This window comes from Sapajus apella, unplaced genomic scaffold (assembly GCF_009761245.1).
Source record: "Sapajus apella isolate SASKATOON/1434 unplaced genomic scaffold, GSC_monkey_1.0 scaffold16, whole genome shotgun sequence".
NCBI classification, from domain to species: Eukaryota; Metazoa; Chordata; class Mammalia; order Primates; family Cebidae; genus Sapajus; species Sapajus apella.
Genome location: NW_022436956.1, coordinates 11,756,574 through 11,769,362, shown reverse-complemented (window position 1 = coordinate 11,769,362; position 12,789 = coordinate 11,756,574). Strand labels below are relative to the sequence as shown.

At 45.2% G+C, this 12,789-nt stretch overlaps 1 protein-coding gene and 1 long non-coding RNA gene across 14 annotated transcripts in view; both read left to right on the top strand.

The window, feature by feature from the left end:
* The window catches only part of LOC116556119, a 15,845-nt gene extending 7,652 nt beyond the window's left edge, over positions 1-8,193 (top strand). The window contains exon 3 of the long non-coding RNA XR_004270829.1: positions 8,183-8,193. This is a non-coding gene — a long non-coding RNA (uncharacterized LOC116556119). The remainder of the gene's footprint in view (positions 1-8,182) is intronic.
* The window catches only part of GRAMD1B (GRAM domain containing 1B), a 269,058-nt gene that overhangs the window by 149,101 nt on the left and 107,168 nt on the right, over positions 1-12,789 (top strand). The gene's annotated exons all lie outside the window — the stretch shown is intronic.

Genomic DNA, 12,789 nt, shown 5'->3' with positions numbered 1-12,789 from the left:
TTTTTTTTTTTTTTTTTTTTTTAAGATGGGCTTTCACCATGATGGCCCGGCTGATCTTGAACTCCTAACCTCAGGTGATCCACTCACCTTGGCCTCCCAAAGTGCTAGGATTACATGCGTGAGCTACCACGCCCGGCCAAAAAATATTTTAAAAACTTATTTTTTTTTTGGTAGAGATGAGAGTCTCTCACTGTGTTGTCCAGGCTGGTCCTGAACTCCTGAGCTCAAATGATTCTTCCCCCTCAGCCTTCCCAAGTGCTGGGATTACAGACATGAGCCACCATGCCAAGCTTGTTTTGATGTCTTTGTTCACCTAAAACAGCAGGTGGGTTTGACTGCTGTCCACTCTACCTCTACCATCATCAATTCTGTGGGGGACATAAAATTTCCTGCTCTAGGGTAAGAGGTCACATGGATTAGGGGAAAACAGGTGGCAAACCACTGAATGAAAAACAAACACTCTTAGGTAATATTTACTATGTTCCAGACACAATTCTAATCCCTTTACATATGTTATCTCGTTAATCTTTGTAACAGCCTGTAACTTGAATAATTTTATTATCCGTGTCTTATAGATGAGGAAATGGGGGCACACAGGGCTAAGTAACTTGCTCAAGATTCACAGATGGTGGGTGAGTGGTCGAGTCAGAATCCAAGCAGAAACTGTTCCTCATGCTCAGCTGCCTCTAAAAGTTGATGGTTAACAAGCAGAAAAAAAGGCACTGAAGCAGATACACATCCTCATGGGAACACAGACACACTGCCCTCTTTCTCTTTCACTCTCTCTTTTTCTTCCTTCCTCTTTCTTTCTATCCCTCTTTTCCCTTCTTCAGGGAACCTGTCATCTTCATATACTGATAGCATCTACATCTAGTGACCTCTCAAGGTCTTTCTTATTTCAAGTCCCTTGTAGTTTTTTGAATCTCTTTCTGTTTCATCACCATGTTTTCAGTTTACAGTCAGCATCCAGACTCTGGAGAGAAGGGATTTCACCTCTTTTGCAAAAGCATCTGATTTATATTTGTAGGCTTAGGACAAACAGAGAGATCAAGCCACACACTCCATAAGCAATGCAAACATGGCCGCAACACTGCCCGTCACTCAGAACTACATATCCCAGAGTGCAGCGGGGGAGGTTGATGTGACCAGAGTTTGCCTCACTTGATTTCCTTGCAGCCCCACCTCCCAAGAGGCAGCTGCCATGGAGGCTCTTCCTAAAGAAGCAGGTGCACTGCCCAGCCTCGGAGCTGTCCTCAGGGAACATGGCACTGTGCTTCCCACAGCCCCTTCACCCACACCCCTGTCAAAACTCACTCCAGCCTCTCTTCAAAAGCATCTTTTTTTTTCTCTCTCTCTCTCTCTTTTTAACTTGGTGTGTAAGTACAGTGATTAAAGAGTTAGAAAGTAATACCCAGGTAAAGTAATTAGTAGAAATAATTGCCCTAGAGAGAGAATGATATAAAGAGGCATTTATTTCTGTATTTTATTAAATATTAGGCAAAATGAAATGAGCCTAAGTTGCAGAAGTGGGAGCTTCTGGTCTGTAGTTCAAAAAGCAAAAAGCAACTACATAGAATAGAGAAATTATTTATGTTATGAAGAATTATTTAGATCAAGTCCTTTCTGGTTAGTAGCAGCAGAGGCAGGGATTCAATTGGTTTTATTTAGACAGCCTGCGTTAGTACCCCTCCCCGCCTTCCCCATCCTGTTTTTCTTTCTCTTTTCTTCCTGGTGTTTTCTTTGCTCTGGGACATATTCCTTCTCCCCACTCTCATTAAAGCCTAGTTCTCCCCTGCCTCCTGCCCGGCCTCCATGTCTAGGTTGTCTACTCTGCAGTTAACAGCGCTCTCCCTGCTGCTTTGAGTTCAGACATATGAATTGCTGTGTAATATGCATACGGTGCTTCTGACGCCTGACGCACATGTTCACCATCCAGGGCTGTGTCACAGTTCTTTAAAAACTGAATGGATAAATGTTTTTGGTTATTTGGGAGACTGGGTGGACCCTCATTAACATAGGTCTGATTTCTTTGTGATTTTGATGAAATATCCTTCTCCATGGATACTAGCCTTCTGCTCTCCATGTGTTTGTATATTTGACTGTTAGCCCAGGAACAGAGCGGATGGCATACCATGGCAAGAGCCAGAAGAAACGTTACAGAAAAGATGACATGTAGATTGGCATGGCCCCCACACCTTTGGTTTTTGGTTGGTGTCTGATTGATTACCTCTACTGCAATGCTGGCAAAGCCTCATGGCTTTTCAGGTTTATTGCATTCAAGACCATAGTCTAGGGCATATGGAAACCAGGCAATAGGTTAAAGAAAACCATCTATTGGCCTAAATTCCACTGCTCTCATCCTCAACCTTTTTAATTAGAGTAGGATGGAACAGGAATGGGAGAAGTGTTGAATTCTGTTTATGATGGCTAGAAAAAAAAATGTGCCTCTAACAGGATGTATGCCTGTGTCAGGATATATATCCTTCCCTCTCACCTCAATTTAAATCAGAGTAGTTGAATTAAAATAAGGTGAATATAAGTGAATTCATTTAGATACATACTTTTTATCTAAAAGCAATTTTCCCTGTACACAGGAGATTTGTTTAAATGTATATACCAACCTCTGAATAGTCCCAAGATTGGCTTCTTAATGTTTAACAATGCATTTTTTATAACCTGCCATCTTCAATTTAAAAAAAGACCTCAAAGGGAAGTATCAAATTGAGGTTTTATATTCTCTACTAAACTATAGTGATAGGGAGAAAGACTTGGGTGCAGATTGAGGAGGAAAAAGTTAAGAGTTAGGAAATTTGTTATTACAATGTTTAGTGGAGAGGAAAGGACTTAGTAAATATGGGGTTGAGTCTCAGTTCTGCTCTGCTGACTGTGTGACCTTGGACAAGTTGCTTAAAGTCTCTGAATCTCAGTTTAGTTATCTTTAAAGTGGGGGAAACAGTCTTGACCTCACAAGGTTCTGAGTATCCAAGGAGGTAACGAATTTGGAAATAATCTTAGTCCGTTTTCTGCTGCTATAACAGAACACCCACGCTGAGTAATTGATAAAGAACTGAAATTTATTTGGCTCATGGTTCAGGAGGGTGGGGAGTCCAAAAGTGTAATCCCAGCATCTAGAGAAGGCCTTGTGCGAAGTTACCTTGTGGCAGAAGGGCAAAAGAGTGGCTTAGACATGAAGAAAATTTGTTGATCTCATCCTTTTATAAGGAGCCCACTCTTATGATAACCAACTTACTCTCAGGATAACTGCATCAAACCATTCATGAGGGCGACTCTCATGACCTAATTACCTGTTAAATTTCCAACTCTTAATACTATACTGTCACAATGGCCATTAAATTTCAACATGATTTTTGGAAGAGACATTCAAACTATAACAGAAATGCATTGTAAATTATGGAGCGTTGTACAAATGAGAGTTGTCACAATTATTGTTCCTGTAGTTAAGCCAGATCTGTGAGTACTGTGTTGTCAGTGTCACCAATTTTTTGGAAAACTTTTCTAGTCTGTATTGATCTACCTGATTGAGTTGTTTGGTTATAAAGTCAGGCTTGAATAGAAGCAAGGTAATAAATGATCGCAAAATCATTGCCGTATTTTATTTATTTATTTATTTGTATTTCTATTATTTATTTATTTATTTTAGACAGAGTTTTGCTCTTGTTGCCCAGGATGGAGTGCAATGGCATGGTCTTGGCTCACTGCAACCTCTGCTTCCCGGGTTCAAGCCATTCTCTTGCCTCAGCCTCGCAAGTAACTAGGACTACATACTCGCGTCACCAAGCCTGGCTAATTTTGTATTTTTAGTAGAGACGGAGTTTCACCGTGTTGGCCCGGCTGGTCTTGAACTCCTGACCTCAAGTGATCCACCTACTTTGGCCTCCCAAAGTGCTGGGATTACAGGTGTAAGGCAGTGTAAGGCACCGTGCCTGGCCATGCTTTCTTTTTTATTTTGTTTTACTCTATCTAACACTTGCTTTGTTGGTTTTTTCCTGTGGTCTGGGGGCTGGATTGGGAGTAGGTGTGGGGAAGGAAAGGAAAGAGGAAATAAGGAGGGGTCATTTTTATCTCAGGATCTCACCATTTCTGAGGGTAAAGTTTTCATGGAAATGAGCATTGGGAGACTGATGTTCTTGTTTTAACCCTTTGGCCTTTTATCTGGGCCTTAGTTTTCTCATCTGTAAAATGGGAGCTGAAACTGTAAGGTCCCATTCACTTGTAGCCTTTTTTTTTTTTTTTTTTTTTTTTTTTTTGAGTCGAGGTCTTGCTCTGTGGCCCAGGCTGGAGTGTAGTGGCACCATCTTGGCTCACTGCAACCTCCACCTCTTGGGTTCAAGCAATTCTTCTGCCTTAGCCTCCTGAATAGCTGGGAGGATTACAGGCATCAGCCACTACACCCAGCTAATTTTTGTATTTTTAGTAGAGATGGGGTTTCACCATGTTGGTCAGGCAGGTCTCCAACTCCTGACCTGGTGATCCTTAGCCTTAGCCTCCCAAAGTGCCAAGGCGGGCAGATTACAGGCATTAGCCCCTGTACCTGGCCCAATTGTAGCCTTTTGTAGATGTGAGATCACAAGCATGAAAGAACCCATGTCCTTAACAGAAGAGAGATTAGCATGTTTCAGGGGCTGCTATGGGGGAGCTGATGGGGGAAAATGATAGGAGGGAGGTACCTGGAGATGCCTCAGGACATGGGTGTTTTTCCATGGAGTATTCTTTCTGATTGGGAGAAATATCTTTAAAGATTTGGATGGGCTTATTTTCCTGTTTTGTCAAGAAGATCATGGTTCCCCAGAGCGTACACCTTGTTTCCTTGCCAGTTTCTAGGAGCCTTGCTCTGTTGTATGGATGCCAGCTCTGGCACTGCAAACACACACAGTGAATATACGTACTGTGTTTTAAGTAGAATCCTTGCACTGTCTTGGCAGTGTGAGCAGCCTGTTATCATCTTCCCTATAGGGCTGGGGTACTCTGACCCCCTTCCCCTGAGCCCCTGATGGACTCAGCTTATCCCAGGTTGCCTGAGTAAAGTGGGCCAGAGAGGAAGGAAGCTGTAGTCACTGCAAATGAGCGGCCTGTCCCTGTTGGGCAGGAAACCTAGAGTGATGAATGGGGCTGGATGAAGTCATCCTGCTCCTCCAATCAGGCTGCTCGGAGAGAGCCAGGGGCCTCTGCAGATCCAGCCAGGCTGCCGGCTGCTCTCATGTACCTTTAGACAGAGGCTCTGAGTCTCTGGGAGTGGAGTGGGGGTGTGTGAACCGCCCGCTCCTGGCTCCTGTGTAGGCCTCAGTCAGTCTGAATGTTATTGCAAGGTGAGTGGCTTCACCGGGCGAATTTCTCTCCTTTTGCATTCTCCACCTTGCTGTGCCAGGCTCCGGCTTTGTGGCTCCGGCGCTTCCTTGCACAGCACCTTTCTGCTTCCAGCCGAGTGCCTGCACCTTCTTGAGGTTCTCACACCTGCCTGTTCCCCACCAACCGCTGACCTTCTTCCTTCCTGCTCCCCTCAGCTCTTGCTCATTACCTGCCAGCTGGCCTCTTCCCACATGCCCTCCTCATCCTGACCTGTGGGTACCAGTTGGCGGGGTGATGGGAGGGCAGGCCTCCATCTTGTGCCCTCTCCCTCTCACAGGGGGAGCCTGGGGAGACCTACACTTTGCTCCTGGGAAGAAGTACCAGGCCAGGGGAGATGCCCCTGACTCAGCCTCCTGGGCGTCTGTGGAGACAGGAGACAGGGCCCCCCTACTTGCTGGGGACCTCCAGACTCTGACTCTTACCCGGAAACTGAGGAAGTCCCGGGGGGCCAGAGTGTAGAAATAGGTGTCTTATTTTCCCCAGCCTTCCAGAGGGGTGGTTTGTTCTCCCTGGGTGGACGTTTGTGACTCTGCCTTTTCTCTCTGGATGGTGCCGCTGCTCCTTAGGCCAAGCAGAGATCATGGAGCCGGCTGACATGGCGACAGCAAAGGTAGGATGGAAATGCTGCCGGCCGCACTGTGCGTAAGTGGCTTCGCTTGGCGAGTTCTGCCTTTGGTTCACTTTTCTCTCTCCTCCTCTCCCTCAGCCCGCCACTCCTGAGCATCCAGGGGCTGTGTCAGAGTGGAGGGAAATGTTGTGAGCACCAAGACCTCAGGAGAGGCGAGGAGGTGCCAGGTCCTACAAAGCACACGCCCCACCTTGGTGTGCTTGGAAGTCGGAGTGGGTGGATGAGGGGTGCAGGGTGGGGGGTGGAGGTATCTGTAGCTTTCATCTGCACTCACTTATATGTCCGTCTTTTTTTTTAGCCTTGCCCTGTTTTTCGTTTCTCTTTATCCTGTCTCTTTTTCAGTTACGCCTCTTTTACTCTCCCTCTCCATCTTCTTCCTCTGCTTCTTCTCTGCCCTTCGATCCATTTGTGCAATCTCCACACTTTTTTTTATTTTTACCTTCTGTTTGCTTCTCTTTTCCTTCTCCCTGTTGTATAAGGAATGGGTGGGGTTGGTGCGGGCTGGACAATCTTAAAAGCAGAGACTGCCTCTCATCCTGCAGCAGACGTTGGCCTTGGGATTGGAGAGGAGTTTGTATGTGAGTGGCAGATGCTGCTGCTGTCCCCGCCCACTGCTCGCCGGATGCCCCAATGGCAGTGCGGGCCCGGGCACCTCCGGGGAATGGGGGCCTGGGTACTGCGCCGCTCGAACCCTGTGGATACGCTAGAGGGCGTTCCTGAGATAGCTTTCTGATCTCTCCTGGCTCCTGCTTGCCATTTGAAATTTGCTTTTCTGTCTGTTTTTCCAAACAAGGAGTTAGAGCCATTGGGAGTGGATGGGGGCATCTAAGGAGGCTGAGTCTGTGCAGCCCCAACCCCAGCTCCAGTGTGCAGGGAGAGATATGTAGTCCTTCCAGAATATCTCAGCCCTTCATTTGGGAGCCTTGCTTTTTGGCCAGATGGCAGGGTCTCCTTTCTCTCAGAGATGGAAGACTGGACAAGGCTCAGACTTCTGGAGCAGGTTGGGTACCCCGTGTTGTGTGTGGAAGAGAGAATGAGAGAGGAGGCCCAAGCGGCAAGTTTGCTGCCAGCATGAACCGTCAGGAATGTGTTACAGTGGTTAGGGCACGTCTCTGGGAATCATAGAACCTGGTTTTCTGCTCCTCCTAGCCCTACAGGCTGTGTGATCAGATCCAAGTCACTTAACTTCTCTGGACTTTCATCTCCTGGTCTGCACAAAGGTGAAAATTACACACATCTGTTGTTTTAATCAGTTTAGATCTGTCAAATACTCCAAATATTCAGTTTTCTTAGAAGGGGCCAGAGAGAGCAAACTAAATGAGAACAGGTCTCCCTGGACCCATTCCCTCCTTTGTCTCCCCTTCCTCTCTCTTTTCCTTTCTTCCACAACCATCCGAAGAGCCCCTTTGAACATGGGGTGGTGCAAGGTGCTTGTACTCCCTTGGCAGTGTGCAGTGGCAGTCATGAAAGCAGGCATCTGCAACTGGGTCTGGATCCAAAACAGTTTGCTGCAAGCAGTTTGCTATCTGGTGGGAATGCTGCCGCCTGTCTTCACCAGGGTCTTGCAAATCCTCTAGTGAACTAGCTCTTGAAGTTGTAGGTGGTTTATCACCTGGCTGGCTCTCAGGGGATGGTGACGGCAAGTGCTCTGGAAAAGGTGTGGTCTGGGGATATTGGGGATTTAGTCTGTGGTTAGTTTGGAAAGGTCTGTTTAGTTTGTTTTTGCATGTAGAGGCAGAAACAGCCTAATTTTACTTAGTCCAGATTGCACATGATCTAAGCAGGTATAGAATCAGATGTTAGAGATGGATCATTCCTGAACTTAGCACTTACTTTCAGGACCTTGACCAAGAGAGACTCTGATGGCTAACAGGAGCTCCCTTCATTGGTAGGCAGAATTTTCTCTCTCTGTACATTCTTCCGGGGAGAGTATCCGTGGCTTCCATCAGCTCCCCAGAAAGCTTATTACTCAAGAGTTTAAGAACTTTTAACTGATCAAGATGCTCCCATAAAGAGCCTATTTGCATAGCCTAGGTACAAAGCCCAGGTACAAAAGGAAGTTACATATTAGGCCAATGTCCTGGAATCTCTGATAATGCATAAAAGCAGCTTGTAAGTAATTTACATACAATTTGACTATCACTGTTTTAATGTCTAAACACATGAAAATGCAGCCTCTTATGTCAGCCTTTCCCCTTTTATTTCTGATATATGATTCCTAGAATTTCCCCTAGCCGCAATGTACTGAGTGAAATTACCCTGGAATGAAATGGCTTTTGGTGGAGATGTGGTCAGTCTTGATGACGACATTCCCTGTTAGACTGTTCAGTTCCTGTAGTAGAGATTTTAGAGGGGTGACTTCACTCTCCGGAGTCTGGATTTTGAGGTTCTGTTACTTTACTGCATCGTCACAGTCCTACTCTTTTTTTTTTTTTTTTTTTCAGGTTGCACTTCAGACTAGGGCCATCTGATAGCCTGACCTTACTGTGTTAAGATATGTAGATGATGAATTGTGTCCTGAGAGTTTTTCTTTCTTTCTTTCTCTCTCTTTCTTTCTTCCTCTCTCTTTCTTTCTTTTTCTCTTTTCTTCCTTTCTTCCTCCCTCCCTCCTCCCTTCCTTCTTTCCTTCCCTCACTCTTCCCTCCTTCCCTCTCCTTTTCTTTCTTTCTCTTTCCTTCCTTCCTCCCTCCCTCCCTCCCTCTCTCCCTCCTTCCTTCCTTTGCTCCCTCCTCCCTCCCTCTCCTTTTCTTTTTCTTTCTTTTCTTTCTTTCTTTCTTTTCTTTCTTTTTCTTTTCTCCTCCCTCCCTCCATCTCTTTCTTGCTTGCTTGCTTTCTTGCTTTCTTTTTCTCCTGCCTCCCTCCCTCCCTTCCTCCCTCCCTCTCTCTCCGTCCCTCTCTCTCTTTTTCTCTTCCCTCCCTCCCTTCCTTCCTTCCTTCCTTTCTTCTTTCTCCTTTCTTCCTGCCTTCCCTCCTTCCCTCCTTTCTTTCCTTCTTTCTTTCTTTCTTTCCTCCCTTCCTTCCTTCCTTCCTTCCTTCCTTCCTTCCTTCCTTCCTTCCTTCCTTCTTTCTTTCTTTCTTTCTTTCTTTCTTTCTTTCTTTCTTTCTTTCTTTCTTTCTTTCTCTTTCTTTCTTTCTTTCTTCTTTCTTTCTTTCTTTCTTTCTTTCTTTCACAGAGTCTCTGTTGCTCAGGCTGGAATGCAGTGGTGCCATCACAGCTTGCTGCAGCCTCAACTTCCTGGGCTCAAGTGATCCTCTTTCCTCAGCCTCCTCAGTAGCTGGGACTACAGGTGCATACCACCACACCTGGCTAATTTTTTATTTTTTGTAGAAATGGAGTCACTGTGTTGCCCAGGCTGGTCTTGAACTCCGGGGCTCAAGCAATCCTCCCACCTCGGTCTCCCAAAGTGCTGGGATTACAGGCCTGGGCCACCGTGCTTGGCAAGAGTTTCTATCTTAACTTTGAAAAGAGAGGTTGGGAAGCATTTATTAACCCATTCATTCCCCAGGTGTTTATTAAATGCTGACTACATGCCAGTGGGGAGAGTTCAGTGTGGAGATTTTAGGGATGGGTAGCTCACAGTCACCGAAGAGATGTTCATGGGTCCTCAGGGGAGACAGACAAGTAAACAGATTATGGCAGCACAGGTAACAAGGTTCAAGATCAGGGAAGCAAGAAGAATTACTTGACTGGGCAGTTCATGAAGGGCTTTGTAAAGAAAGTTACATTTGATCTGAGACCTGAAGCGTAGATGGGAATTTATCAGGTAGACAAGAGAGGAGAGATGATGTAGCTGTGATTTGGAGTCGGACACATCTGTGTTCAAATGCTGACCCTGCTGCTTTCTGGCTCTGTGAACTTGAGTGAGTTATCTTGGCCTTTCCTGGTCTCAGTTTCCTCATTTGTACATGAAGTTACCATTGATACTCCAGGATTGTCATGAGGATGAAATGCAGTGTCTTAGGATTAATGCCTGGCACACTGCAGATATCACGGAATGGTGGCTGTGGGTGCAGAAATCTGTTAGAGAATAGTGGGCCCAGGATGGACATGGCAGGGTTCAGGGCGCTACAAGTAGTTTGGCAGGACTGGCGGTTAGGATACCTGTGGAACACAAGAAGCAGATGTCAAAACCAGAAACAGAAGCAGGGAGCCTGTGAAAGCCTGTGCAGTGCTGAGATTGCATAGACGCTGGAAACAGTTGAAGGACTTCAAGGTACCATCAGCTTTGCTTTTGAGAAAGTACTCTGGCTCCAAGGTAGACTAAGATAATTGCCTCATTTTGCTCCATCTCTGATTTTTTTTTTTTAGTTTTTTTTTTGCTTTTTTTTTTTTTTTTTTTTTAGACAGAGTCTTGCTCTGTTGTCCGGCTGGAGCACAGTGGCACAGTCTCAGCTCACTGCAACCTCTGCCTCCTGGGTTCAAGCAATTCTTCCGCCTCAGCTCCCAAGTAGCTGGGATTACAGGCACATGCCAAACACCTGGCTAATTTTTGTATTTTTATTAGAGACGGAGTTTCACCATGTTGGCCAGGATGGTCTTGATCTCCTGACCTCGTGAACCACCTGCCTCGGCCTCCCAAAGTGCTAGAATTACAGGTGTGAGCCACCGTGCCTTGCCGATAACTTAATTTTTTTATGTCTGTCTCTCCCCACTAGACTTGAGCTCCTTGAGGACAGGGATTGTGTGTTTTGTTTCTTAATTCACAGAAAACCTAGCACTCAGCATTTTGCTTGGCAGATGATAGATGCTCAATAAATATTTGGTTAATGAACAAATAGGAGAGGGTAACTGCAGCTGCACCCTTAAAGGTAGCAATTGAAAGGCAGGTGAACACTGAGAGGAAGAAGCACACTCTAGTCATATTTCAGGTGCTAGAATGCACATGACATAGTTCCTAATTAAATGGGAGATGGAAGAGAGGAGGCTAGGGCGAATCGTTGGTTTCTGACTGGGTGACTTGGTAGCTAGTGGTGTTATTTATTGAGATAGATGCAGATCAGAGTTGGGAGGAGACGGTGGGACGGTGGGACAGTGGGACAGTGGGACAGTGGGACAGTGAGTTTCATGTATTCGTCCTGGCTCTGAATTGCCTGTGAGTCATCTAGGTGAAGCTGTTCAGGAACAATGGGAAATTTGTGTCTGAGGTTAGGGAGTGGTCCTGGTTGAGCATCCCAGATCTGAAAATCTGAAATAGAAATGCTTCCAAGCCTGAAACTTACTGAGTGCCAACATGCCGCTCAAAGGAAACGGTCATCAGAGCATTTCAGACTTCAGGTTTGACTATGTATTCTGCAAATATTCCAAAATCCAAACAAATCAGATGCCCCATCACAGCAGTTGAGAGGCAGAGGCTCTCCTTATAGGGTCTTAAAACTGAGAGCCTTTTTCATGGGGGAGCCTGGACTTCTGGATTTTGTGAAGAAACTGAAAAAAATGGACAGACCAGCACAGAATTACCAGTTATTTATTTTACCTATGAAAGCTAGCAACTAAAAAATATAGAATTACTCACCACTGTGTATATTTAAAGAATATTTAAACACAAAATTAAAAGGTCCTGCTGTGAATATATTCAAACTTTTTTTTTTTTGGAGACAAGAGTCTTACTCTGTCTCCCAAGCTGGAGTGCAGTGGCGTGATCTTGGTTCACTGCAACCTCCACCTCCTGGGCTCCAGCAGTCCTCCTGCCTCAGCCTCCTGTGTAGCTGGGACCACAGGTGTGCACCACCACACCCAGCCAATTTTTGTATTTTTAGTAGAGAAGGGGGTTTCACCATGTTGCCCAGGCTAGTATCAAACTCTTGAGCTCAAGCGATCTGCCCACCTTGGCCTTCCAGAGTGCCAGGATTACAGGTGTGAGCCCCTGTGCCCCGCCGATATATTTAACCTTTCAATGTTTACCGCATTGTCCTGATTTTTCTCAATTCATTACCAGTCCATGTAAAAACCCTATCATGGTACATGCCAGCACACAAATGCTCCTGGATTATCAAAGCTAGCTAGTGGCTTAGTGCATGGAAGAGCATTTGCTGAATAGTGCTGGTCACAAGATGGATGGAAGCTGAACTCCTTGATTTCCTCATGATATGTCAGTCTCACGTCTGTTGTGCTGGTGGGAGAAGGTAGTGGATATCTGTTCCTGAAACAACTTAAAGCTTCCCCCGCCCCAATCTTAGGGCACTGTTGAAAAAATGTCCTGATGACTGGAAACGAAACTCTTTAAAATCAAACTCATTAGATGTAGTCTGCTCCATCCAAGTAAACCTGTATTTATTGGCAGTGATAGTAGCAATATGTTCCAAAGGCACTATTTCTGGACACCTGTCATGCCAATAGGAAGCTCTTGTCTCCATAAAGGATGATGACAAATATCGGATCCTTTTTCTGGCTCTTTTGTGTTAAGACGAGACTAATCAAGAAATATCACGGACAGACTTAATGTAAATCAGTTGAGACTATTCACCATTACTTGTCTGTTGATTTAAAAAAATGGTATAATGATTACAAACCTATATTCGTTTTGGAAAACAGAGATAATATGTCCTTCTGATTAGATATGCCTCTCTTAGAGATTTATTGCCTTATATTTTAAGTTAGTATTATTTAATATAGCTTAATGCCCGTCTTTCATCTTCCTTGTTGGATTATTAACTTGTAGAGATCAAGGAGAACTCAGAATCTAACTCTGAAATATCATCATGATTTGCTTGGGTCATGAACATATTAGACGCTCCATAAGTATAGTTCTTTTTTTGAGATAGTCTAGCTCTGTCGCCCAGGCTGGAGAGCCATG